The sequence below is a fragment of the Pholcus phalangioides genome, unplaced genomic scaffold (genome assembly GCF_987345545.1).
Source record: "Pholcus phalangioides strain wild (caught in Gottingen) unplaced genomic scaffold, Ppha-v1.0 ptg000041l_1, whole genome shotgun sequence".
Taxonomy (NCBI): Eukaryota; Metazoa; Arthropoda; class Arachnida; order Araneae; family Pholcidae; genus Pholcus; species Pholcus phalangioides.
The window spans coordinates 53666-80527 of record NW_028301627.1 but is presented as its reverse complement, the minus strand read 5'-3'; the positions used below and the strand labels follow the sequence as shown (position 1 = coordinate 80527).

General features: G+C 39.0%; 1 protein-coding gene across 7 annotated transcripts in view; it reads left to right on the top strand.

Moving 5' to 3' along the window:
- The window catches only part of LOC149065008 (uncharacterized), a 112426-nt gene that overhangs the window by 41474 nt on the left and 44090 nt on the right, over positions 1-26862 (top strand). For 5 of the 7 annotated variants that reach the window (XR_016195664.1, XR_016195668.1, XR_016195663.1 and 2 more), the window contains exon 2: positions 8378-8490. The exons of 1 other annotated variant lie outside the window; for it this stretch is intronic. The gene's annotated coding sequence lies outside the window, so the exon portion shown is untranslated. Of the gene's footprint in view, positions 1-4800; positions 6122-8377; positions 8491-26862 lie in introns of all 7 variants that reach the window. One more of the 7 variants, XR_016195662.1, reaches the window with a different exon arrangement.

Genomic DNA, 26862 nt, shown 5'->3' with positions numbered 1-26862 from the left:
ATTTTGGAACAATTTGTCAGCACACATGGCGCATACCGCAGCCCATGCAGTAACTTTAGGCCAATGCAGTGGTTTCTCTTCACACAAATGACGATTTTCGGAACCCCAAAATCTCCAGTTTTGTTTTTTAAATTTTAAAAAATTAAAAAAAAAAACTAAATTTTCAAAATTTCTGTACAACATTCTTAGTTTTGCTAATAAACGTACTGTTTACCGCATAATTCTATTGATCTTTGTTGTAGAGATATTTAATTTTGTAATAAGGGCTTATTCGCTGATCACCCTGTAAAAGTAACCTGTGATAGTATGCACGTTGCCGATATGTGGTAGAGTTCATGATTAAAAGAAGTATAGAAGATCTTTGGGGGTAAATATAGACCTGAACTTAATCTCTAGATACAGTGTGGAAAGAAATTTATTTGTAGATTTTGTGCATGGAAAAAATTGCAGAAAAATATAGGGAGTTAAACTAAGCACTTAGCTAAACTGCACTAAGTATTTTCAGTGCATTGCAGTGTTGCACAAGGGTTTCCCTGATTAAAAACAGAGGAATTATTTTTTTGTATAAAGCCTTGAATTCTTGCCCTAATTACTGATTCAAAATAATAATAGATGTACCAACACATATATCATTGGGCTTTCAATTTTACTTTTCGTATTAAAATTTTGAGTTTGTGTATTTTTTAACCAAAACTCATTAAATCTGTGAAAAAATAAAAATGTGTAAACTGTTAAGCAACAACATGCAAGTTGGAAACACATCCATTATTGTGCAAGAAACAATCTTGTCTCACTAGAATTTGTTTTATTTAATTGATGCTGAATGGCCTTTTGGTTGTACATCAAGTGAATTGAGATGTCTGCACCATATGTGTGATACTGAGTTCTTAATTAAATTTGAACAATTAGGAGGAAAAAGCAGTTAGATGATATAAAAATATGCATTCTTAATGATTAACAAGATTTGCTTTAATTAATAAGCTTTCAGATAATTTTAATAAAAATCCAATTTTTTTGATTAAAAAAAAATTGTTCATACCTTATTGTCTATGCTGTTTCTTCTCAAGTTTTCCGTGTTTTTTTTAAAATTAATTTTAATTTAATATCTCAACGAATATTGTGCTTAGGAACATGGAATTTTTCAGTTGGTCTTCTGAAACTGGGCAACAAATTTCTTATTACGTTTTCAAGGACAATGTGCTGATATGAAAAGTTTGTTTTTTATACAACACCCTTGCAATATTTATGCATATCTTTATTTGGATACATTTTCTAATTGGATGTATGCCTCTAGAATCAACTGTTCGCCAGTCATTTGCCGTGAAAGAAGTTAGCTATGCACTATATATAATAAAACTTGTAATGCCAAAAAAGACAAATGATATTCTGTTTTAGACAGTTTCCATTTTATCAAACACTAATCATAGAAAGCACAATCTTTTGATTCCATTCAAGACAGGTTTCGCCATATCGGTTTTTCTGTAACTATGACTGAATTACTTGTACAATTGGAATGATGAATAAATTCATCAGGGAGATATATAACAATTGGTTACTTACCATACTTAACTCTGTGAAACCTCTGATCAGCTGCACCTGTTTAAAAATAAAATTTTTTAATAAAAAAGTTCAGTCATCCTTCAGATATTGTAACCATTAAAAAGTCTCGCTGCAGAGAGCAACAGGTCTATAATGGTAAAATATTTAATCATTACACTTCATGCATAGTTAGAAAAATTGATGGCAGAACTACATCTAACAAACATCACACAGAAACAAACTTCACGGAAGGTTCACTACACTCGCACACACATTCCAACATATTCCAATTTGTTAAAAATTCTGCAGAGGAATGTGGACAAGGTGCATGTCTGGTTTAGCAGCTATTGTAACCAGGGGTTACTAAAAAGTATTATTCAAAATCTCTCTCTTCCAAATTCACTGGGTTTGTTTGTGTTTTTTTTACATTGAATTTTTGGATTGTGAGTAACTTGAATATTCGCTGTTTTCAGGGACTAGCAAAAATTTGTAACAAATTTGTTCTGAGAAGAACTGGTGATATCTTACAACGCAAGTGGTATATATATTAAAATCCCAGAAGAGAATTTTTTTATAAGAGGCTTTGCATATGTTCACCTTCAGGATACACCGATGTGAATTAACTTGATCTGGATCCTGATTAAAATCACAATTTATATCGCTTTATTTACAAAAAAAAATTATTGATTTCAGTCACAGAATTTCGATTTCCTTTTTCTTTTATTAAAGTTTAATGATATTGAAGCAGAAATAATCTAGTATAGCGTGCATACTATTGAAGTGTGGTAAAGTTCTTGATTAAAATATAGTGCAGAATTTCTCAATCTATGGTCCGCGACGATGACATAGGTGGTCCGCAGGCAGACTTGATCATTTAATTCTAACTAGATGAGGAAATCATTAAACCATTGTAATTGATATTAGTGATGATGGTACGTGCTAAAAAAAATACATCTTCATACTTAGGTTCACTATACAGCATCAAGGAAAACGTGGTCCTAAATACAGGATATCACTAAATTTTGCCAAAAAATACAATTTATTGACTTGCACGCAATTCGCTAATTATTACTGATAAAATTTCTAAAGGTTGGGGGGAATGAAGGACTGCAACAAATCGCAGTAAACAAATTTGTTTCATTAAAAAATATTCAAATGATCTGATTATTATATTTTATTGATAAAAATATGGTAAACTGGAATATTAACTAGGGTAAAATACAGGACATCATAAATTGTGATCAATGAAGAAAAGGGTCAGAACTTGTAGAAGTAGGCACAACCACCAATTGTTATTAAAATTGGTGAAAAATTGAGAAAAAAAATGTTTAACCTGTCAAATATCTGAGATATGTTTGCCATAATATAATTTATATATTCATAATTTATCATAACCATCATATTATAGTTATATATTATGAAAATACATTGTACTCACAACTTTAGTAAACATTAAAAATTCAAATAAACTGGAAATACAGGACAAATGCACAAAATAAGCGAAACAAAATAAATTACGAAATATGTTTCAGACTTTTGCTGGTCTTTGGGTTAAGAAATGCTGATATAGAGGATCTGGTAAATATAGACCTAGGCATAATCACTAGATGCAAGTGTAGGAAAATAGTTGTTATATATATCTAGATTTTGTGCATAGAAGAAATATAGAGAGCTAAACTCCATTGAAACTGCATCAAGTATTGGCAATGCCTTACTCTGCAATTTCCCTGATAAGGAAACAAAAAATTTGATTTTTATGCAAAACCTTGAATCCAAATTACTGATTTAAAATGATAATACATGTTGTACCAACTTAAATACTGTTGGACTTGAAACAAAAAAAGTGAAATAGTCTAGAGTTTGCTCGTTTTTTCACCAAATCAGTCAAAGAGTAAAAGTGTAAATAAGCGACATCATGCCGGTCTGCAACACATCATAGTAAATGATCAATGTAATGATCAAGGTAATCATCAATTGTGTGAGAAGCAATTTGGTCAATAATATATGTTTTTTGTTTAGTTGATGCAGAATGACCCTTTGGTTGTACATCGAGTTAATCGGGAAACCTGTACCATATGTGATACTGAGTTGCCACCAGGCATTTATTTCAAGCCAGTCAGAAAATTTAAATCAGAAATTCAGTTGAGGGGGGGGGGGAATGATTCGGGGTTTAAGCTAGATAAAAAATTCCTTTCGCGAAAATGGGGAGAAAAGCTTTAGCAAAATGCTACAATGCTAATGTAATGATTGATGGTTGGATGTCTACTTGTTCCGTACCTCCTGTACGCATTTTTGCAAAAGTGGCTACCACCACTTTCACATTCTAAGATTTTCTTTCGCATTTTGCGAGAAATGCAACCGTAGCTGAAACCCTGGAATGATTGAGATGATTTATGTTCTAAGAAGACAAGGGTTGCCTTAGATATTCAGAGAGTGCGATGGCGCAGCAGAAGAAAAATCTCAACTGAGATGTGAGGCGTATATAATATGACAATTTGCAAATTTGGCCTGCTGCCAGTGATATACGAAGTATTGAGATCTACGTTGAGCGATTAAAGGGGAAAGGCTGTCATTAATATAGAAGCACTCTTTCTATGTATATGTACACAAGAGCAATATTAATCTATGAAGTTAATTCATGCTCAACAACCTTTCATGTTGCTTAAATAGAGATTTTTGTGTTCGTACTTCTTGCTCACAGCTCTTTTGTTTATTTTTCATTTGTCTATTCATTAACTAGCTGTAACCTGCGGCTTTGCTCACGTGAATTTGGTCATCTGGAAATTGTTCTGCAATGATTTCCCCTATATATAACGTTTGCACCACATGGGGGGGCGGGGGGGGGGAGTTAAATTTTCAGAAATCCCATCGTAGTGATTCTTAGTATTATAAAATACAGGGTTGTTTAGTTTAAGCCTGCTTTTAACCAAGTGGTTTTTTTCAAAAATCAAATAAAAGTGGCCTAAATATAATTTTTTCCTTGAAAAATATCATATTGGTTCTTACCACATTTTATATTCTTGGGGACATTCTGATGGTATAAGTGGTTTTTTTCCAAAATGTCTCATAAAAGTGGCCTGAATGTATTTTTTTCATATAAAATATTTCAGTTATTTAAAGTGATATACAGAAGCCAAAATTTCTCATTCTTACCACATTTTCTAATTTTTGGCTACATTCTGATGCTCTATCTTTAGCATGTACTTTAAATGTAGTGGTGCATCATCTCACAGTTTTTTTTGGTATTTTTCCTTCACAAAGAAGCAGCAACAGTGACAATGTCGTGAGGAAAAGAAATGACCAGGCTCAGAAATGGCGAATCTATGCCCCATATCCAATCACTATGTGGTATTGGTGAGCCAATAAGGAAGATTCTACTCCAAAATAAAAAGAAACGAAATAAGATGCTGTGTTTCAAAATGTGGTAAACTTGATACGCAGTCTGAATGACGTTTATGGCAAACACTGCAGAGGTCTTCTATCTCTAGGAGGTGATGAGCCGTCCGGACAAAGACCAGTGTACTAGTAGCTACATTACCTCAAAGACATTTTCATTTTCTTTCCCATAAGAAGTAGCACATCTCATACTATATATCACCCAGTCAATATTTTTTATTAATTTATTTTATTAATTCAATATTTTTTTTTTATGCCTTCACCATTAAGCCGAGTTAATCAAGGTTCTACTGCACAGTAGTAACAGATTTACAAAAAATTATCAGCTACATACAGGGTGATTATAATTAAAGTTTTGATTCCAAAACTATTCAATAAGAACTACTGGTCAGAATGACTTGAAAATTTGCATGGATACTCCTGAAGCAATGAAAATTTCTTTGGCAAAAGAAAAAAGTGCAAAATGTGCAAGTAGATGATGTACTTGGGCCAGCAGGATAATACCATTTTGTGTAACCACATTTCGGCACTTCAAAAACATGAGTGTGTGAATAGTACTACTGTAACAAATCTATTTTTCCAGTATGGACATTTTTACTAGCACTCTGTGGCCTTACAGCACATAATGCATTTTATTTGTTTATACGTTGTTAAAAGAAGTTGTGAAGAGAAAATCTATCTTTCAAGAGAAGAGAACATGAGTTGGAATGTGGCTTCCGTCCTGGAAGGTTGTCTGTTTTGAGTGTGCTTCGAAATAAAAGTTTCTTCGTTAAGTTCCGTAGTTTCGTGTATAAATTGGACACCCCTCCAATATCAAGTGTCTGGGATATTCCGCCTTCTCATGGAAAAGAGACGCACCTCCGACACGACGTCCCCTTATACTACAACTTTTATGAAGATGCACATTGCAATACCAACAAAGCAGCTGCTGAAGAACCATTTTGACAATAACAGCATGACATGATACCTGGCCATCAGTTCACCTGACCTTAACTCTTGCAACATCTGGCTGTCGGAAGGCGGGTACCTCAAAATGTTATGAACAGTGGTCGAATTGCAAACTCTGGTGAATTGCAAGCACATCCACATCATGACCATGGCATACTCTGATCTGTTGTTGAACAAGCATTTTTGTGCTTTCACGTCATAGCCAGAACACAGCGGATACATATTTAACATTTCTCAAGTAAGTTGTAGTTTCATTTGTTCAATTACTTCCTTTTTGTAATGCTTCCATGACTTACGAAATTGGTAAATGCTAATTAAGTTACCATTTTGCCCTGACTGGCTGTCATGTTAATTCTGCGAGCAAATTTCCCAAGTGTTTTATGAGTACAGTGTCGTTAATTTTACATTTTTAAATATTTTTTCCCCTTTTCATTTAAAATGCTATTGCTTCAGGAATATTCATGTAAATTTTGAAGTCATTTTGATGATAGTTCTTTTTTTAAAGTGTTTTGAAATCAGAACTTTAATTATAATCCTCCTGTATATCATAAATCATTGCTAATTAATCTGCATGATTTGTGCTTCATTAAATACATTATATTCACTTAATTTTTATAGCAGATTTTGCAAAATAGCTTCCTAATTAAGCATACTGAAAGTAACTGGAGAAAAATATTATATGGTTAATAAAATAACATTAAGAATTGTCAAACACAAAATAATTAATTAAGTTAAGCAAAAAGATAACTGAATCGCAAAAGTGGATTTTTGTTAAAATGTAAGAAATATTTATTGATAAATTAATATGGGAAGTGTTAATTACCATTAATAAACATTTTATATTTTAATTAATTATTAGAAGTTAGTGATTTTTCAGTAATTTTATTGTTTTTAATGTTAATGCTACTTAAACCAAAAAAAAAAAAAATGTTTTAAACCAAAAAAACCCTGTTTTTTTACGAACCCCGATAAAATATAATACTCACCAAATTTCATATTTATAGCTTCTGCTGTTTGGACTCAACAATGATTGTACCATATAACCTTTGAAACCCCACATATGACCTGCCTTAGATGTTGAATTTTGAAATATCCCTTTTTTAGTGAGGCTCTACATTACAAACTAAGGTTACTGACCAAATTTCATAATTGTAGCTATTGCAGTTTCTGCTCAGCATGATTTCCCTATATAACATTTGAACCCTCTTATGACTCCTGACGGGTCGAATTTCAAAAATCCCCATCTTTGTTTTTACATCATGAAATAAAACCCAAAACTAATGCCCAAATTTCATAATTAATAGCTCCAGCAGTTTTGCCTCAGCATGATTTCGCTATGTAACTTTTGAACCCTCTTAATACCCCCTTAGATATCAAATTTAAAAAACAATCCCCTTCTTAGTTAGTAGGTTTACTTGATGTAAAAACAGACCAAATTGTATAATTATAGCTCCAGTGGTTCCGCCTCGGTGATGATGAATCAGCCAGTCAGGAACTTGTAAATTTTTACTGCCTATTTATCAAAACAACAAGAATTGTTTTGATAAATAGGCGGTTAGTTAATCTAAATAAAAAAAAATCAGATTTATATAAACCAAAAAAAAAAAAAAAAAAAAAAATTGACCTTTTTTAAGTCATAATTTTTCATACCCTGTTAACATTTGTCTGCTGAATGTCATTTGATAAAAACTAAGAATCCAATTTCTTAAAAACTAAGATCACTTTCGGGTTCGTTCTATTATTTTTGATACAAAGAAAAAAATCAAAAAATTGTATGCATATTAATGAAAACTTTCAGTTGAGTACAGCTCTGAGCTGTTCTGAGGACAACAAATTTCTTATTAGGTTTTTGAGGACAATGTGCACGTATGGAAAGTTTTTTATTTAAAAAAAAACTAACAACACACCACACACCCTTGCAATATTTATGCATATCAGAGGTATACACTTCATATGGATACATTTTGTGATTGGATGTATGCCTCTAGAATCAAAGGTTCACCAGTAATTCGAGGTGCAAGGAGTTTGCTATGTGCCCTGTATAGTAGAACCTATTCAAAACAGAATGTCAATAGACTGAAATGATATTCCATTTTAGACAGATTTTTATTTTATCAAAGTGCACATCAAAGCAATAGTCATAGAAAATACTATCTTCTGATTCCATTCGAGACGCAATTCCCTTTCTCTTCGCTGTATTAGTTTTTCTCTAACTGCAACTGGATTATTTGTGTAATTGGAATGATGATCAATAAATTTATCTGGGAGATATAACAATTAGTTACTTACCGTACTTAACTGTGTGAAACCTCTGATCCGTCACACCTGTTTAAAGACAAATAAAAATTCTTCATAAAAAATGTATAGAATTTGAAGATCACATTTAAACAATATTTCAGTCATCCTTCAAGTATTGTAACCAGAGATTAGCAAAAGTATTTTTCAAAGTCTCTTTCTCCCAAATTAACTGGATTCATTTTCCTTCTTTAATCAGGTGCTTTGAATTTTTGGATTGTGAGTAACTCAAATATTCAGTGTTTTCAAGAACTAGCAAAAATTTCTGACAAATTCGTTCCGAAGAACTAGTGATATCTTACAATGCAAGTGGTATGTATATTAAAATCTCATAGAAAATTTGTTCATAAGAGGCTTTTCTCATATTCACATTCAGGATATGGCAATGTAAATCAGCTTGATCTGGATTGCGACTAAAATCACAATTTATATCACTTTATTTGAAAAAAAAAAAACCCATGTATTAAATTTTTTTAAATCACAAAATTTTAATTTCATTTTTTAAAATTTAAATTCAATGATATTGAATTAAAAATAATTTTGATATAGTATGCATGCTATTGAAGTGTGGTAAAGTTTATTAAATATAGACGTGGTTTAGTAATAGTCCTCCATTGAGGTACCAGGTACCCCGCTTATCGAGATATCAGAGAAGGGTAGGTGTTCCTAGCTGTATTTATTCACATGAAGAAATGCATTCTACAATCGATGAAGGAATCAATTTCAAAATTATTTTCGAAAAACATTTCATAGCTAATGAGAGTGTCAGAATTAATGAAATAAATTCAGAATAAATGAGAGAAAGTAAATTACACTGAAGAGCCAAAAAAACTGGTCCACCTGCCTAATATCATGTAGGGCCCCCGCGAGCACGCAGAAGTGCCGCAACACGACGTAGCATGGACTCGACTAATGTCTGAAGTAGTGCTGGAGGTAATTGACACCATGAATCCTGCAGGGCTGTCCATAAATCCGTAGGAGTAAGAGGGGGGTGGAGATCTCTTCTGAACAGCACGTTGCAAGGCATCCCAGATATGTTCAATAATGTTCATGTCTGGGGATTTAGGTGGCCAGCAGAAGTGTCTAAAGTCAGAAGAGTGTTCCTGGAGCCACTTTGTAACAATTCTGGACGTGTGGGGTGTCGCATTGTCCTGCTGAAATTGTCCAAGTCCGTCGGAATGAACAATGGACATGAATGGGTGCAGGTGATCAGACAGGATGCTTATGTACCTGTCACCTGTCAGAGTCGTATCTAGACGTATCAGGGGTCCCATATCTCGCCAACTGCACACGCCCCATACCATCAGAGAGCCTCCACCAGGTTGAACAGTCCCCAGTTGACATGTAGGGTTCATGAGGTTGTCTCCATACCCGTACACGTCCATCAGCTCGAAGCAATTGGAACCCAGACTCGTCAGACCAGGCAATGTGTTTTCAGTCCTCAACAGTCCAATGTCGGTGTTGTCGGGCCCAGGCGAGGCGTAAAGCTTTGTGTCGTGCGGTCGTACGTGAAAATCCAAATTTCATCAATACCTCGGAGATGCTATGTCTCATCTCTCGTGCGCCGACTATAACACCACGTTCAAACTCACTTAAATCTCGATAACCTACCATTGTAGCAGCAGTAACCGATCTAACAACTATGCCAGACACTTGTTGTGTTGTATAGGCGTTGCCGACTGCAGCGCCGTACTCTGATTGGTTCCATATCTCTTTATTTGCATACGCATGCCTGTACCAGTTTTTTTGGCTCTTCAGTTTATATTATGTAATCAAAAAAATAACTTCTCAGAAATGATGGAAATTCATATACAAATACATGGCCACCACAGACAAAATGCCCAACGAGGTGGCTGAGAAAAGAATGTCCATAACAAGTATGGATGTCATATTACTTAAATACAGCAACCCAGTTAAAAATTAAACCAAAAAAATTATAAACAATATATATATAATGATTAAATTTCAGAAAAAGTGAAAATTGGTGTTTGACAAAAAATAATTTCAGAATTAATGAAATTCTTATTTAATGGAAAAAATAATTTCAGAATTGATGGAAGTTTTTATATTTCATGAAAATGTTTTATAATTGATGGAAAAATTCATGTTTAATTAAAATAATTTTCATGATTAATGTATATTTTTGATAGTTTTATCAAATTATTTTGATAAAATTATATCAAAATTATACATTATTTTGAAAATAATTTTAGAATTGGTGAGAAAATAATATTAGAATTGGTGAGAAAATAAATATTTTTGATGAAAAAAAAATCCAGAATCGATAAAAATTCATATTTAATACAGAAATATTTTAAAAATTGAGGCTCTCATTTAACGAAAAATAATTTTGGAATTGTGATGGAAATTCATGTTATAAAATAATTTCACAATTGATGGATATTTCGATATTTGACGGAGAAAAAAAAATTGCTCTGAGTTAATAAGATTCATATTCAATGCAAAAAGCAATTTCGGAATTAATGGGACAATCAAATTAAAACAATCTCTGTATAATGTTCTCCAATAATATTGCCCCCCCCCCATCTGTTTGATCGGAAGTCCTTGGGGGGGGGGGGAAAGCCTTCAAACCAACCATAGGCGGAGATAGACCTGGAAGTCTGGGGGGGGGGCACGAGGATGATGTCAATTCATATATACAGTAGATCAGTCGACTCCACCTTTGACGCTGGGGGGGGGGGGGTCCCCCCCATGGCCCCCCCCCCGTATCTCCGCCCTTGAGACCAACCCTTAAGAAAATGCTCATGCAGCAGGGCCCCCTCCAGATTTTTCAGCGGGTGTACTGAATTTAATAGTAAAAAAAAAAATTTAAGTTTCACAGCCTTGAGGCCCCGTGACTTTTTTTAGGGGAGGGGGAAGATAATTGAGACGCCACTGTGAATAGTGTGATTAGAACAAAGAAGCAGTACAGTGCTAGACATAGGGAAGAGAAATCAATAATATAATTACCTTGAGGAGCCCCATCCATGAAAAATGGATTGCATCATTATTATCAAGTATGACGATCGAAATAAAATCCGTTTGGCTCATTGAATTCACATAACTCGAGAAATGAGCTGAAGAGCAAGACGTTGCTTTGACACCTGCGGATATCTTGGAAACAATGGCTGTCTTATGATTAACTTCTAAGACCCGCCAAATGTATAAAAAAAACTCAATATTTTGAGGTTCGCAGATGGCGCCACAAAAATATATACAAAAAAGTACTTGCTTTAAAAACATAGATGGCGTGTAAATATGTATCTAGTTTATTCTCAATCTGATCTGAACATCAGATGGCGCTCGAATTTTTAGATATGATAGGAATCGATGGGTGGATTCTGTGGAAGATTTTTTATTCGATGTAGGTGCAGATTAACGCATTTGCAACATCAGGTGGCGCTCGAATTTTTAGATATGATAGGAATCGATGGGTGGATTCTGTGGAAGATTTTTTATTCGATGTAGGTGCAGATTAACGCATTTGCAACATCAGATGGCGCTTCTAAACTTGATTGAAATAATTTCCCATTAAGAACAATGGAAGACGTCATTTATTCCCTATTTTATTACAGCCACAAGGTGGCGCGTATACTTGGCCTGTTTTAATCGTTAGCCAACATTTTAACCGCCAACGTTCCCAATTAGAAACATCGGTTTTATTCATTAGGAAAAAAAATTTCTTACATGAAAGTACTTAATTATTTTTTTTCCTGAATTCACGAGGTTCCAAACTTAATTTATAAAACAAAAATTTCATTAATTTCGGCACTTATGCCATAAATTTAATTTTTTTAAATCTCCTATTTTTAAGGGAGAATAAAACAGTTTTTTTGTTTTGATTTTAAAGTTGTTTCATAATGTTGTTTATTTGATTTTAATGTATAGACATAGGCAAGTCCAGAACACATACAAGAATTTTTGTTTTTCATGGATTTTATGGTTGATATCTCTTAACTGAAGGATTACAAGAAGAAATAATAATTAAAAAAAAAAATAGAAAATCAATTCAAATCTCTTGATTCGGCTGGTAAAAGGTTAAATCTAGTTCATCCTGGCTTGTAATTCTATTTACGATGTTGCCCAAACTGTGTGCCGCGCTGCCCTCGGTACAGGGCATTATATAACGAATGTTTTTAATGAATATAGGAGCGAATCGTTATAACAGGTACTTGTTAGTTGTGCACTGACAGTTTGGCTAATATCAGTCCACTAGGCCTTCTATCCAATGTGGGACAGTCATGTTGGTGTCTGACGGATGTGGCTGTGCACTAGAAGACCCCATATATCGCAGCAGTGCCGTTTGGCTGAGATCTTTAGTAGGTGCTCCAGACCAGAGTTTTCAAGGGCGAAACAAAAATTTGTAAGAATAATCGCAGACTCCCCCGCCGTGCTTGAACCCCTGTCAGGTCACAGCCATTTAAAGAGCATCGTGGGGCCTCGGGCGAAGTGATTTTTCTGAGCCTCCCTGGCTAAAAATGACTATCTACCGATTTGTGAATGCTTATTCTCGGAATTTTTGATCAGATCTCATTTTTATGGCAAAAATGTTATGAGAAATGTCTAGACGGCACTGCACCTGCTGTAAAAATACTAATTGCATGAAAATGTTTATGAAAAACAAACGCCATGTCAAATTAGTATAAATTATTCATCCCCTGGAAGGCTCCTCCCCCCATTATTATTTTTGCATGAATATCAGGCCCTACTTCTTGGATGTATGTCCTGAGCGGTCTTGATTGTGGGAGTGAAACGTGGCTAGCAAACATCGAGTTCTCTGGGTAGCAAGCAACGCAAAGGAGAGAGGGCAGAGGTGGATGTATGTTTTTGCTTCCTTTCTCCCACTCCGATCTGATGTTTTTGACCATTCATTCCTCATATTTACCGTCCTGAGTTAAAGCCATCTCTTAACCCCTCTACTCGTCAATACGCCTCTTTCGGTCACTCACATGCTTGTACACTCTCTCTTGACCACTTACATGCTTGTACACTCTCTTTTGACCACTCACATGCTTGTACACTCTCTCTTGACCACTCACATGCTTGTACACTCTCTCTTGGCCACTGACATGCTTGCACAATCTCATGATTTCACACTCTCTTGGCCACTTACATGCTTGCACAATCTCATGATTTCACACTCTCTTGGCCACTTACATGCTTGCACAATCTCTAGGTCACTCGCATGTTGCACACTCTTGGTCATTGTTTCTGTAGCTAACTGAGTTGGTCACTTGCTCTATAGATCACTCTTTCGCATAGGCGGACTAGACTTGGAAGTCTGGGGGGGGGTACGATGATGTCAATTCATATATACATTAGATCAGTCGACTCCACCTTTGACGCTGTAGGGGAGGGGGCAGGGGCGCGGTAGCCCAGGTCGATAAGATACTCTCCTAAAGTATCAAAGGAAGTTTAGGTGTCACGAGTTCGATACCCGGTTCGTCCTTGTCAGAAAACTTTCCTGACAAGGGTACAACAGAAACGACGACTCGACCACAGAAAAAATTGCAACCGCAGGGAGTCCCCCCCCCCCCATCGAGGGGTTAGCGCACCAACGTCTCGATGAGTATAAAAAACAAAGTCTGCCGCCGTTCGGAATCGGCAATAAGTTGTAGGTCCCGGTCTAATTAGCCCTCGTGTGCAGAAAATGACCGTGGTGCGACAAAAATGACCAAATGCCCCCCTCCCATATCTCCGCCCATGCTCTTTCGGTAGCTCACTTACCTGGTCCCTCTCTCTGTGTCACTGTTAGCAGCTCGCTAGCGTGGTCCCTAGCAGCTCAGTCACTCTCTTGATGGCGCTGCGGATATATATACACAATCAAGTACTCGCTTCTGAAATGTAGATGGCGTGCAAAAATGTAATTTACTGTGAATCTGATCCGAACATCAGATGGTGCTCGGATTTTAGATGTGACTTTGCACTTTCAGGGTGGAAATGAATAAATGACGCTGCGGAAGATTTGCTACTTTCAATGTAGGCGTAGATTAAGACATTTGTAACATCAGATGGCGCTCCTAAATTTTATTGAAGTAATTTCTCATTTCTCCCATTTAGAACAATGGTTGATGTCATTTATTCCCTACCTAATTAGAGCCACGAATTTGCGCGCATGTTTTGTTTGCCATTAAATCAAGTTCGGCATCCCTCGTAATTTTTATTAACGACGTTTGACAAACTGTGAGACACGGTGGTCCCCTTACTCTGATCAACGCTTTGGGGCCGTTCAAGTATTACGCCAGCAAATTTTTAGCCATTTTTGACCCCCTCCCCCCACCTTGTCAGCAAAAGTAAGGAAAACTCTGACCCCTTTCAGGCCCCCAACTTTTGAAAATACACTAAAAATGGTATATATATATATGAAATTATAAATACATAGATGTTCTTTACAGTGTACATGTTCTTTTTTTTTTCTCCCCGACACCACCTAGCACTTTAACCGGAACAAGGGCTGATATTGACGAATGTTCACAGAGCCTGGGTGGTGTAAGGTTTTAAAAAAAAAAAAAAAATACATATTCTGTTCCCCCCCCCCCGGACAAAGTTGAAATGACGCCCCTGCTCCCCCCCCCCGTTTGCAAAATTTCGTCAGCGCTGCCCCCCCCAGCTTCTAACGCATATTGGTGGGGTCAGAAACGTACGCTGGGGAGCATAGGGGGTTCGCTCGCCCCCCGCCCCCCCGACGAAAAAAAAAATTTTTTTTTGATGTGAAAAACAAAAAAAAAATTAAAATAACGGAAGAAAATACCTTTATATGTTGTTGTAATCAATTTCTGTTAATTTCAATGCCATTTGAAGGGTAAAAACTCAAAATTTCCTTTTAAGAAATTCATAGCGATTCACTCTTTAAGTCATACGTGGTAAACCCTTGACCCGCGGACAAATGTGGCCCGGAAGGTTATCTGATGTGGCTTGCCCCCTCAAACCCAATTTTGTAAAAATGAACTAAGCGGCACATTTACAGATCGCTTAAGTGACCCGCGGCAGAATTCCAGAGTTAATTACGCGGCACGTAGCACATTAACTGATCATTTTAGTGACACAGTTCCAGAGCGCTTAAGTGATCCGTGGCACAATTTAGAGATCCCTTGAGTGACATGGGGTACAATTTTAGAGCACTTAAGCGGCCCTCCAGTGCGGTTCCAAATCACCCAAGTTACCCTGGAACATTCCCAGATAATTTAAGTGATCCGTGGCATAATTATGGATCACTTGAGTGATGCGTTGCACAGTTCCAGAGCGCTTAAGTAGCCCGGACACATTTCTTGAGCACTTGAAGCATTCGTGAAGCATTTAGAGATCGCTGAAGTGGCTCTGTAAAAGATTTATCATTAGGGAGAATGTTAGTTCAGGTGCCCACAAACTAGCGAAAGATTTTTGTCGTTTTTGGAGCACCGAGTAAGATGTCATCAAGAATATTTCATATTTTCATAAAGGGTAGTTTATGACGTAAGCATTATCCAACCCCCCCCTCATCAAAAGTCAGTTAATTGGGAACCCCCCTCCCCGCATCGATGCTGACATAATACTTTAATGACCCCTTTTATCTGAGGCTTCCCAAAGCAGTTTAACTAAGAATATGGTAGTTGAAGTGCAAAAAACTTTGTCACTCTTTTCGCATACATGCTCAGACAATCTCTAGGTCACTCTTTTGGTTGCTCATTTGTTTGCACAACCTCTAGTTCAAACTTTTGGTCCCTCGCATGCTTGCATAATGTCTAGGCCACTTTTTTGGTCACTCACAAGCTTGCAGAATCTCTAGGTCACTCTTTTGGTCACTCACAAGCTTGCAGAATCTCTAGGTCACTCTTTCGGTCAGTGACATGATTGCACAATCTGTAGACTGCTCTTTTGGTCACTGACATGATTGCACAATCTGTAGACCGCTCTTTCGGTCACTGACATGCTTGAACAATCTGTAGGTCACTTTTGGTCACTTACATGATTACAAAATCTCTAGGCCACTTTTTGCCCCCTCCCTCCACATGCTTGTAAAATCTCTTTTGGTCACTGACATGATTTCACAAACTTTAGATCACTCTTTTGGTCACTGACAGGATTCCACAATCTGTAGGCCATTCACATGCTTGTGCATTCTCTAGGTCACTGTTTTCGGTGACTCACAAACCTGCACACACTCTTGTTCAATGTTTTGGTAGTTCACTGAGACCTGGTGCCTTGCTCTCTTGGTCAATCTTTCGGTTACTCACTGACCTGATCTCGCTTTCATCGGCGAACAAAAAAAATTCGTCCATTAAAAGGGGTGACCGTTAATCAAGGGTTTGAAATGCACACTATTATTATACAAGCGTAAATTATTATTTGGCCGTAAAAGAGGGGGTGACAGCATCTGGGGGGGGGGGGGTATCGGTTAAGAGAGGTCTTAATGTGCAATGGAGCACTTGTTTTGAAGATGTAGATGGCGCTCAAACATTTGATTCATCTGAATCTGATCTGAACATCAGATGGCGCTGTAATTTTAGATATGATACGACACTATCAGGCTATAAATAAATATGTGACGCTGCGCGGAAAGTTGTTTTATGTAGACGTAGATTAATGCATTTGTAACGTCAGATAACGCCCTACACTTGATTGAAATAATTTCCCATTTTTCCTATTAGGAATAAAGGATGACGTCATTTATTACTTGATTCGAGCTACGAGGTCGCGCATGTTTGGTTTGCTTAGTGGTTTACAGCTAAATGAGTTCGGCCTCCCGCGTAATTTTGTTTATGATATTGTCCAAACTATGAGCCTTGGCGCCCCTTTACCCTGATCAACGCTTTTATCTGTGGCTCCCCAGAGCAGTTTAACAAAGAATCTGTTAGATGAATTGCAAAAATCTCTAGGTCACAATTTGATCGCTCACATGCTTGGACAATCTCTAGGTGACTCTTTTGGTCTCTCACTTGCTTGTAAAATCTCTAGGTCACTTTTTGATCACTCACATGTGTGCTCATTTTGTCGGTCACTCTTTTGATCCCCCACGTTCTTGCACAATCTCTAGGTCACTATTTTGTCCAGAAAACTTCTTCATGGAGGGCCCCAGACTGGATCCCCGTCGGACCACGAAAAATTTTCACTTGTATTCATTTTACCAACAAATGAATTCTAGGGCCCCCAATCAAGGAGCCGGGACCCAATTCGCAGAATTTTAGCGGAGCCCAGACTGGATTTATCTCGGGCTTTCACTGTTGCAAATTTTGCAGTGTAAAAAAAATAAACAGCAATGCCATTCATCCGGGTTCCCAAATCGAAACCTGCCACCTTGCACACGGAGCCCCGACCTGGAAGCTTGTCGGACATCCTCTCTGTAAGCGCCACGAAAAATTTTCATTTGTATTATTTTTTGACAACGAATAAAATCCAGGGTCCCCAACCAATTTCTCGGGACGCAATTTGCATAATTTTAGTGGCGCCCCAGACTGGCTTTATGTTGGGCTACCGCGATGTTGCAAATCTTATAATGTTAAACAACAAAAAACTGAAATTCATCCAGGGCACCGACCTGAAAGCTTGTCGGACCACGACGTCTGCGAGGGCCACGAAACATTTTAATTTGTATTGATTTCACCGAAGAATAAAATCCGGGGCCCCAATAAACAGATTTTTTAGTGGGGGGGGGGGGGAAGCCCAAACTGGATTTATCTCTGTCTTCCGCTGTTGCAAATTTTACAATTTTAAACAACAAAAATCATTAAGATTCATCCAAGCCCCCCCCCCCTCGAATGAAACCTGTCAACTTTTCCATGGGGGGGGGGGCACCAGACCTGGAGACTTGTCTGAAATCCCTCGTGTGAGGGCAGCGATAATTTTTTATTTGTATTCATTTTAACAACGAATAAAATCCAGGGCCGCCCAATCAAGAAGCCGGGACTCAATTCGCAGGTTTTTTATGGGGCCCCAAGATTGGATAGATCGTGGGCGTTCGCTATTGCAAATTTTTCAATGTTAAAACAGCAAGAAAACAATGAGATACGTCAAAGGCCCTTGGAAATGAAACCTTTTGACTTCCCCAAGAAGGTATATGTGCAATGCCACGCCCTGGGTACCCAACGCTGTGTGTTATACATATACATACCTCTTGGCATGACCCCCACAAGGGCAGGGCTGAAAGGAACCTGAGCGATTTTTACCATTTTTTGATTTTCCACACGATAAATTAACCAGAGGGTCCCCGTGAAAAATCTGGTTTGGGGGACTACCAACTATCCTAGCCGACTCTGACCATATCGCTATATTGCAATTTACTGCCATTAGTGAGATGTGTTGGAAGTGAAGGCGCTGTCTATCGGTGGTCGCCTCGAGTTCGAGAAAATATCTTATCTATATCCTCCCTTGAGTTCGAACCCGGGACCCAGACAACAACCTTCACGATGGTAGACGAGTATCTTACCACCATGCCACTCGGGCACTGTACATTCTCTCTGTCACTCACACGCATGCGTGTTCTAGAGGTCACTTATCTGAGACCACTCTTTTGGTCCCTCACGTGCTTGCACAATCTCTAGGTCACCCTTTTGATCACTCGTATGATTGCACAATCTCTAGGTCACCCTTTTGATCACTCGTATGATTGCACAATCTCTAGGTCAGCATTTTGGTCGTTCGCATGTTTGCACAATCTCCAGGTCACCATTTTGATCGTTCGCATGTTTGCACTATCTCCAGGTCGCTCTTTTGTCTACTCATGTGCTTGCAAGATCTCTAGGTCAGCATTTTGGTCGTTCGCATGTTTGCACAATCTCCAGGTCACTCTTTTGGAAACTTACATGCTTGCACAATCGCTAGACAACTTTTGGTTGCTCACGGACTTCAAAAATATCCAGGTCACTCTTTTAATCCCTTACGTACTTGCAAAATCTCTAGGTTACTCTTTTGGTCGTTCACGTGCTTGCGCAATCTCTAGGTCACGCTTTTGGTCGCTCACTTGCTTGTGAAATTTCTAGGTCTTACTTTTTTGCTAATCTCTATCTTACTTTTTGGTCACTCACGTGCTTGCGCAAACTTTAGGTCACTGACATGCTTGCGCAAACTTTAGGTCACTCACATGCTTGCGCAAACTTTAGGACACTCACATGCTTCCGCACTCTCTACGTCACTCTTTCGGTTTCACATGCTTTCACAATCTCTAGGTCAATGTTTTGGTCACTCACATGTTTGCACACACTTGGTCACTGTGATTGCATCACACTGACTTGGTGCCTTGCTCTCTAAGTTGCTCTTTCGGTCACTCACTGCCCTGGTCCCTCGCTCTCTACGTCACTTTTTTGTTAGCTAACTGAGTTGGTCACTTGCTCTCTAGGTCGCTCCTTTGGGTTTTCACTGGCCTAACCACTGAATTACTGAGTTATTCTTTTGGTATCTCACTGAATTGGTCTCTCGCTTTCTTGCTCACACTTTCGGTCGCCCACTTACCTGGTCCCTTTCTCTCTAGGTCACGCTTTTGGTCACTCACTCTTTATGTCACTTTGTTGGTAGCTCGCTAACCTGGTCCCTAGCTCTCTCACTCACTCTTTTGGTATCTCAGTGACCTGGTCTCTTGCTTTCTAGATCACTCTTTTTGTCGTTAACTGACCTGATCCCTCAGTCACTGAGTCACCCTTTTGGTAGCTCACTGATCTGATCTTTCACTCCTGAATCACTCTCTTGGTTGCTCGTTGACCTAGTCCCCGGCTGTTCAACTCACTCTTTTGGTCTCCCACTTACCCGGTCTCACGCTCTAGGTCACTCTTTCGCCCACTGACCTAGTCTCCCGATCTCTAAGTAAGGGCGAATTCACGATTCTGCCTCCCTTCCCTCATTCTACTCTAATTTTCTTGACCACTCGTTCCTCAAATTTGCCGACCTGGGCTACAGCTCGCTTAGCGCCCCTGTAAATACGCCTCTGAGGGCAGGCCAAGCTGATTGCCCAATTGACGGACGGGGTAGGTACACTAGTTAAGTACACGGAGATGGGCCATAAGGGTAATATCTGCATCTCGAACACGATCATAATTTTCCAAAAATAGATTCCCTGATGTCCCGCACCCCCACAATTCTCCAAACTAATATTCAACACTTTCGCCCATAGCCTCTTTTGAATTTCAGGATCCCGAAAGGAAGATGGGGGACCCTTTCTACCTACTAAATTTATTTCTCTCTGATGGTCTCCAACGCACACTTCACTAAAGGGCCCGATTTCCACACGGGCAAATTTCAATTTTCTCAGGGCCTTGAAATACGTACAGCATGACTGAACAAGCACCTTTGACCCTAGTCGTGGGAGGCTCCTAATTACATCTTTGCCCAGGGCCGCCATCTCGCCATCTTTAAAAATCGGGCCTTTTCCCCCCACTATATTTTACATCTTCACAACCTTTTTTTTTTCCTTCCGAGGTCGTTGTGGCCCCTTATTAATCACCTGCCGCAGTTGCCATTTTACTTATCACCAGTAGGCCTCCTCATAATATCTTGTTGTTCGTGGATCATTGCCGTGAATCGTTATTACATTTCTTCCCCCCCCCCCCCAAAAGGCAGAGCCCACGAATTCCTCTTTTTTTTCTGCCGATCGTTGAGAATCACGAGGAGGGCCCCCTCTCCCTCTGGAATCCAATACTTAGCTTGTGTATACCCTCTTGTATACGAGCTCGACACCATCTGCCATCACTGGTGTTTAGATATCATGTAGGGCCTCCCACCCCCTCAACTGCCACTGGAGATGCTCCTGCCAACGAATTAAAAAAAATGTCGTTATTGGGGGGGGGGGAGTGACAACATTTTCCCGGGTTTCCATGTACGGTTATTAATCGCCATTCTGCACTGAGACACACACGTTGGGAGCCCCTGTATTATACAGCGTAGCCTCTCTTGGCCAGGATTCTTACCCCCTTTTTTTAAATGATTTTTATAACATAAAAAAAAAAGCAATTAAGTTCAAGGGTTAGAGTTCTCTCTGTCAATTTCTAGTCCCCGTGGGCCCCCCCAACGAAGCATATCAATTTTTTTTAGCACTAAAGTGAAGTGGAGAAATTTTCATGGGGGTCCCAAAATAATTTTTTTGACATCGATTTTTTTAACCCGGATCGTGGGGATGCCCATGATCCATGGTTTTTTTCCGTGGCCCCTCTTTAAAATCAAAGTTATATCATCAAGGCTGTCTTAACAGTACCATTGGGCCCCCCAAACTATTTGATATTCTGAGGCTTACCCAGCTGGAAGTGCCTTATCTGATGAGATCCTTAGGCCGTGTTTGGAAGCGCCCATTGCTTTAAGACGGCCAAGCTGAGGGTGAACTTTTTTATATTAAACGTGATGCTCACGTATTTCCAAGGGATCAGCATGATCCGTCCAGGCAATTGGGTAGTAAACATCAATGCCCGAACCGGGATTCGAACCCAGACCTGCACAGTGAGAGGCTAGCTCCTTAACCACTCGATTGCCAGGCGGCATTTCATTTGGTTACGGTTAATTAAGGAGGCTCTGCACGCATAAACCATTTTGCTGGCGCCAAAGTTATTAAGGAGCCCATGCAGAAATCTGAAAGATTCGATTAGGGCCTCATGATCTCTGGGGCGGCCCTCCCCCCAATTAATATATGACCGACTAGACATCTTTCGCCATATTCGGGTTGCGCCGGACCCGATTTCTCAGTAGGGAAAGGTACCATTTGCCAGGTCCCATAATTTGCTCTTAAGTGGCTTGTTTACCCAGGGCTTGGGGCCTGCAAGTTAAAACAAAGTCGGGGACGTTAAATGCCTTCTTCGCCCAGGAGGCCTTCAGGGCCTAAGCCCAGAGTCCCCAAGAAGCCTTAAAGTCAAGACAAAGTCAGGGCCCTTGATTGCCTTTTTCACTTAACGGTCCTTTAAGTCAAGACAAAGTTAGGCTCTTAAATGCTTTCTTCGCCCAAGGCCCGAAGGAAGCCTTCGAGTGAAGACAATATTGGGGCTGTTAGATGCTTACTTCGCCCAGGGTTCCCAAGGGCATTTTCGAGTCAAGGTTGGGGCTCTTGAATGCTTTCTTCTCCCAGGGTCCCCAAGAGTCCTTCAAGTCAAGTCAATGTCGGAGTTTTTTTTTAAATGCCTTCTTTGCCCGAGGGCGCCTTCAAGTCAAGGGTCCCCAAGAGGCCTTCAAGTCAAGAAAATGCCAGGGCTCTTTAATGCCTTCTTAGCCCAGGGTCTCCAAGGGGACCCTCAAGGCAAAGTCTGGCCCTTGAATGCTTTCTTCGCCCATGGCCCGAAGGGGGTCTTCGAGTCAAGAGAAAGTCGCGGCCCTACGTGTGTCGCATACCGTGATAAATGTCATGATCTGTGCTTGGACTGGAACAAAATATTATCCGAGATAATTATATAGTTTTTTTGGGGGGAGGGGGGCTTGACACATTGATTTCCAAAGCATGCGTCGCGATTCCAAAGGGTTTTGCGTGATGTGTGCCCACTACCTTAGACTACTCGTTGATATAATTACTAATGGGAGCAGAGAGCAGGCACAGATGAAGGGCGACTCTTTGTGTAGGATCCTAGGATCCCATATTTCATGGGCAGACAAATTTTTTCCATCGCTACCCTCTGGATTCGTGCTGTAGGGCCTATCGTAAATGGCTGTTTGAGGGGGGGGGGGCTTGGATAAATTAGAACAAAGTTGGGGGGAGGGCATAGGAACAGCTAAGTTATTTTGTTAATGATCTCATATTTTTAGGAGACCAAGATTTTAAGATAATTTTTCACAGGTTCCTGTGCCTCTTTTTCTTTATTTCCACCCTTAAGTCAAATCTTAATATCATGGAGGCCCACGTGAGTCCTTTCCGCTCCTCGGAAAATCACGGGGAGGGGCACCAAAATTTATCTGGCCCAAGCGTCCCAAAAATAGTTAAAAATTCACACTTTTATGAAAATGTATTAAAAATTGTAAATTAATGAAAAATGTTTATAAATTTTGCAGAGTATTCAGGTATCAAAGTATAAACTTATAAATTATAATAATTTTATAATAATACATGAGGTATGAATTTAAAAATCAAAGCAATGAATCATAAAACTTATATAGCAATTGAACTTATATGATGGTTTTTTTTAATTGTATTAATTTGAAGAGATTTCCATATTTAATGCTTTTTTTGGTAAGGCTTCTTGATTTTATCCTATTCAATACGAAGCCGTGTCTCTTCTTTCTCCACACGCACTTTCCAACGCCTCAGACACTGGGCGAATGCGTCTTTCAGCTGCTTGGGCATGGCATGAATATATTTTCACCATTCCTTCCAACTTTTACTATACTGAATCTATATATATAAAATTGATTTTCTGTGTGTGTGTGTGTGTGTGTAGTTCTCTATACAAATCTACAATTTTAGATCGATCGTCGCCAAATTTTGCATATATACCAAATGGGACCCGACTTAAACGATAGGCTACTTTAAAATTTCGTCAGGGTAGGGCAAGTGCCCCAAATGGGCAAAAACTGTCGGGCAACAATGGTTTTCGGGCCTCAACAATCACTTTCCGAACGTTTACTTTGGTTACCGTGGGTCCCTAGCAATGCGTTTAGCAAGACGTGTATATGCCTTTACAATGGTTTGTGACTTCTTCAACGCTGTCAGTATATGTATAACATTTATGCCTTTATAATGGTTTTCAACTTTATTCAATCCTCCCAGTAATGAGAGCTTTTTGAATAGACACCATCATCAGCATCACTTTGAGGGTAAGGGGCCGTTCAAGTATTACGTCATCATCGATGGGGGGGGGAGTTTCCGATTTGCTCATTTTTGATAACAAGGGGGGAGGGGCGGGGTTTGGATAATGCTTACGTCATCAACCACCCTTTATGAAAATATGAGTTAGGACTCAGAGGGGCAGAGCTGATGACGGAAATTTGCTGACAAGGGGGGGGGGTCAGCGTTTTGGTGACTTTTGCTGACAAGGTGGGGGGGTGGGGTTAAAAATGGCTACTAATTTGCTTACGTAATACTTGAACGGCTCCTAAGGCAAAGGATGATGCCCCATAGAAATCAGTGTTAAAATTGCCGATTTTAATGTAGAAATGCGGAAATTTGGTGGGGTTTTCTGTCGCATCAATAATTTTAAAAATTGTATTCAATACTCGATTTTTGAAATATTGAGTTCGCTTAGAGATATACGAAGCCCAGAAAATTAGATATGAAGTAAATAGCCGGACCTACCTTCGAGTTGGATATCCATACAATAACATTGATTTCAACTTTTTATTTATATCTTCTCAAGCATGAGAATTAATGTCTCTGTATTCTATTTTGATATTCAACTGCATAAATTCATATAGTTTAGGTTGCTTTAAAATTAATTATGGGCCCGTAAAAAGTACATCGAAAAATTCCACAGCTTTAATTAAGCATTTTTTGAAGCAGAAATAGCTAACTTGAAGTTCAAAGGGGGGAATCGAAATACCTAGCACCCTTTAAAAAAGGAAAAATATATATATTTATTTTTACATTTCTTTAAATCTAGATTTCTTTCTTTCATGAGTCGCGTAGGAAGTAGCCATATTGGTGAACTTAGACACAGTTTGCATGTCCCTCAAAGAAAGAGGGAGATATCACGTGATCCAAAAAAGTCTCATTGAAGAAAACCCGGTCAACGCCGGGTATTATAGCTAGTAATTTTATACATTTAATAATGAACAATAGATGATTTTTCATTCTCTCTGCCTATACTATTTTCTCTGTGTGAAATCGATTATTTAGCTCTTTTTTTTAATTCAAAATTTGCATAAAAATCGATTTTTGGCAAATATTTAAGTATCTTGGGGCACCGGAAGGAATTAATTGAAGTTGAAAAAAATTTGCATTTATGCTCTAGTATGCTTGAAAGACAACTTTTGCACCCCAAGCCGATTCTTTTATCCTTCATTCATTTGCTCATGCTCCATTCCTGTTTAGGTTGGTCTGGAGCAACTTACTCGTTTTGATTCCCGACTACACCAGTTTAGCTTCAAATGCTCAAAATGCTTTCAAAAACCACCCCATACTAGTTTTGAGAGTAGATACACAATCAATTAATAGCGCGTGAATGACATGGCCCACCGTGGTTGGCCTACGCCGTCCATGTACGGTGCCTTTCAACATATATATACGCTCCAAGGTTGAAATATTCTATCTGCTTCCATAGCTCAGATGGTAGAGCACTCGTCCGTCAAGCGAGAGACCGGGGCTCGGGGGGGGGGCAGTGATGAATTTTCTGCCTTGTAATCTTCATCTCCACAAATAAGCAGTCTTTCGACGAATCTTGTATTGACAAGTGGAGAGGACATTTCTATATGAGACACAATGCGTCAAAAAAAAAAAAAAACAAACCAGATTTAACCATTAAAATTGTCTGTTTCTGCTGATTCGTTAAATCGGGGTTCGACTGTATCTTCAGCTGATTGGAGTGGAGGCTGACACCATTAGGGGTCCATTGAATAATCCCGTGTTTTTTTGTTTTTTTTTACGGGAGAAATAAATTTCCCCTCATTTTCTTGGGAGGCGAAGAAAAATGAGGCCTCTTGGGGAGGGGCGATCGCGCCTCTGTCCCTGTCCCCTGGATGATCCGCGCATGCCCACGAGTAGGATAATATTGCATACAGTTGCCAAATTTCTCGGATTTTCATGGAAGGCTCTAGAGAGAGAGAGAGAGAGAGAGTTTCTACTTTATCACTCGCCCTTTTTTTTTCCGTCTCCACCCTATCAACACAAAACGTCCATCAAGTGACACCATACTTTTTATTCCACTTGAAAAGGGTAAGGGCCGTTCAAGTATAACAACATCATCGATGGGGGTTTCCGATTTGCTGACTTTTAATGACAAGGGGGGAGGGGGGTTTGCATGATGCTTACGTCTTCAACAACCCTTTCTGAAAATATGAAATATTCTTAAAATGGCATCTTACTCGGTGCGCCAAAAACGAGAAAAACCTTTCGATAGTTTGTGGGCACTTGAAGTAACATTCCTCTCTATTGATAAGTGCCCTACAGAGCCACTTTAGTGATCTCTAAATGTTTTGCGGATCCAAGTGATCGGGAAATGTGTCCGGGCCGCTTAAGTACTCTGGAACTGTGCTACGCATCACTCAAGTGATCCGTAATTATATGCCGCGGATCACACACTTAAATCAGCGGTTCTCAACATTTTTTGACTCGCGGAGATCTTTCCAGTATATAATTACTATGGCGGAGCCCCTGCTTGACTCGGGGAGCCCTTTATTGTACACAATTTTTATGGCAGAACCTTGTAGGCCTCTCTTATTTACTTATCTATCAGATTTACTGATTCATTTTATTTTCCTTGAGTCGTAGCGGAGACCCTGGGAGGTGCAGAATGTGCCGAGGGAAACTTGAGTGATATAGAACCGCACTGGAGGCCACTTAAGAGCTCTAAAACTTCGTCACATGTCACTCAATGGATCTGTGAATGTGCCACGGATCGCTTAAGTGTTCTGGAACTGTGACCCGGGTCATTTAAGCGATCTGTAAATGTGCCGCTTAGTTCATTTTTACAAATTTAGGTTTGAGGAGGGCAGGCCGCATCAGATAACTCCCAGGGCCATATTTGGTCCGCGGGCCAAGGGCCTTTATGCGATTTATCATTATATAAATTTTAATTTTTTTAAAAAATGTTTTTTTACATTAAAAAATAAGTTTTTGATCGTTGGGGGGGGGGGCGGCATGAGTACCTCCCCCCGCAT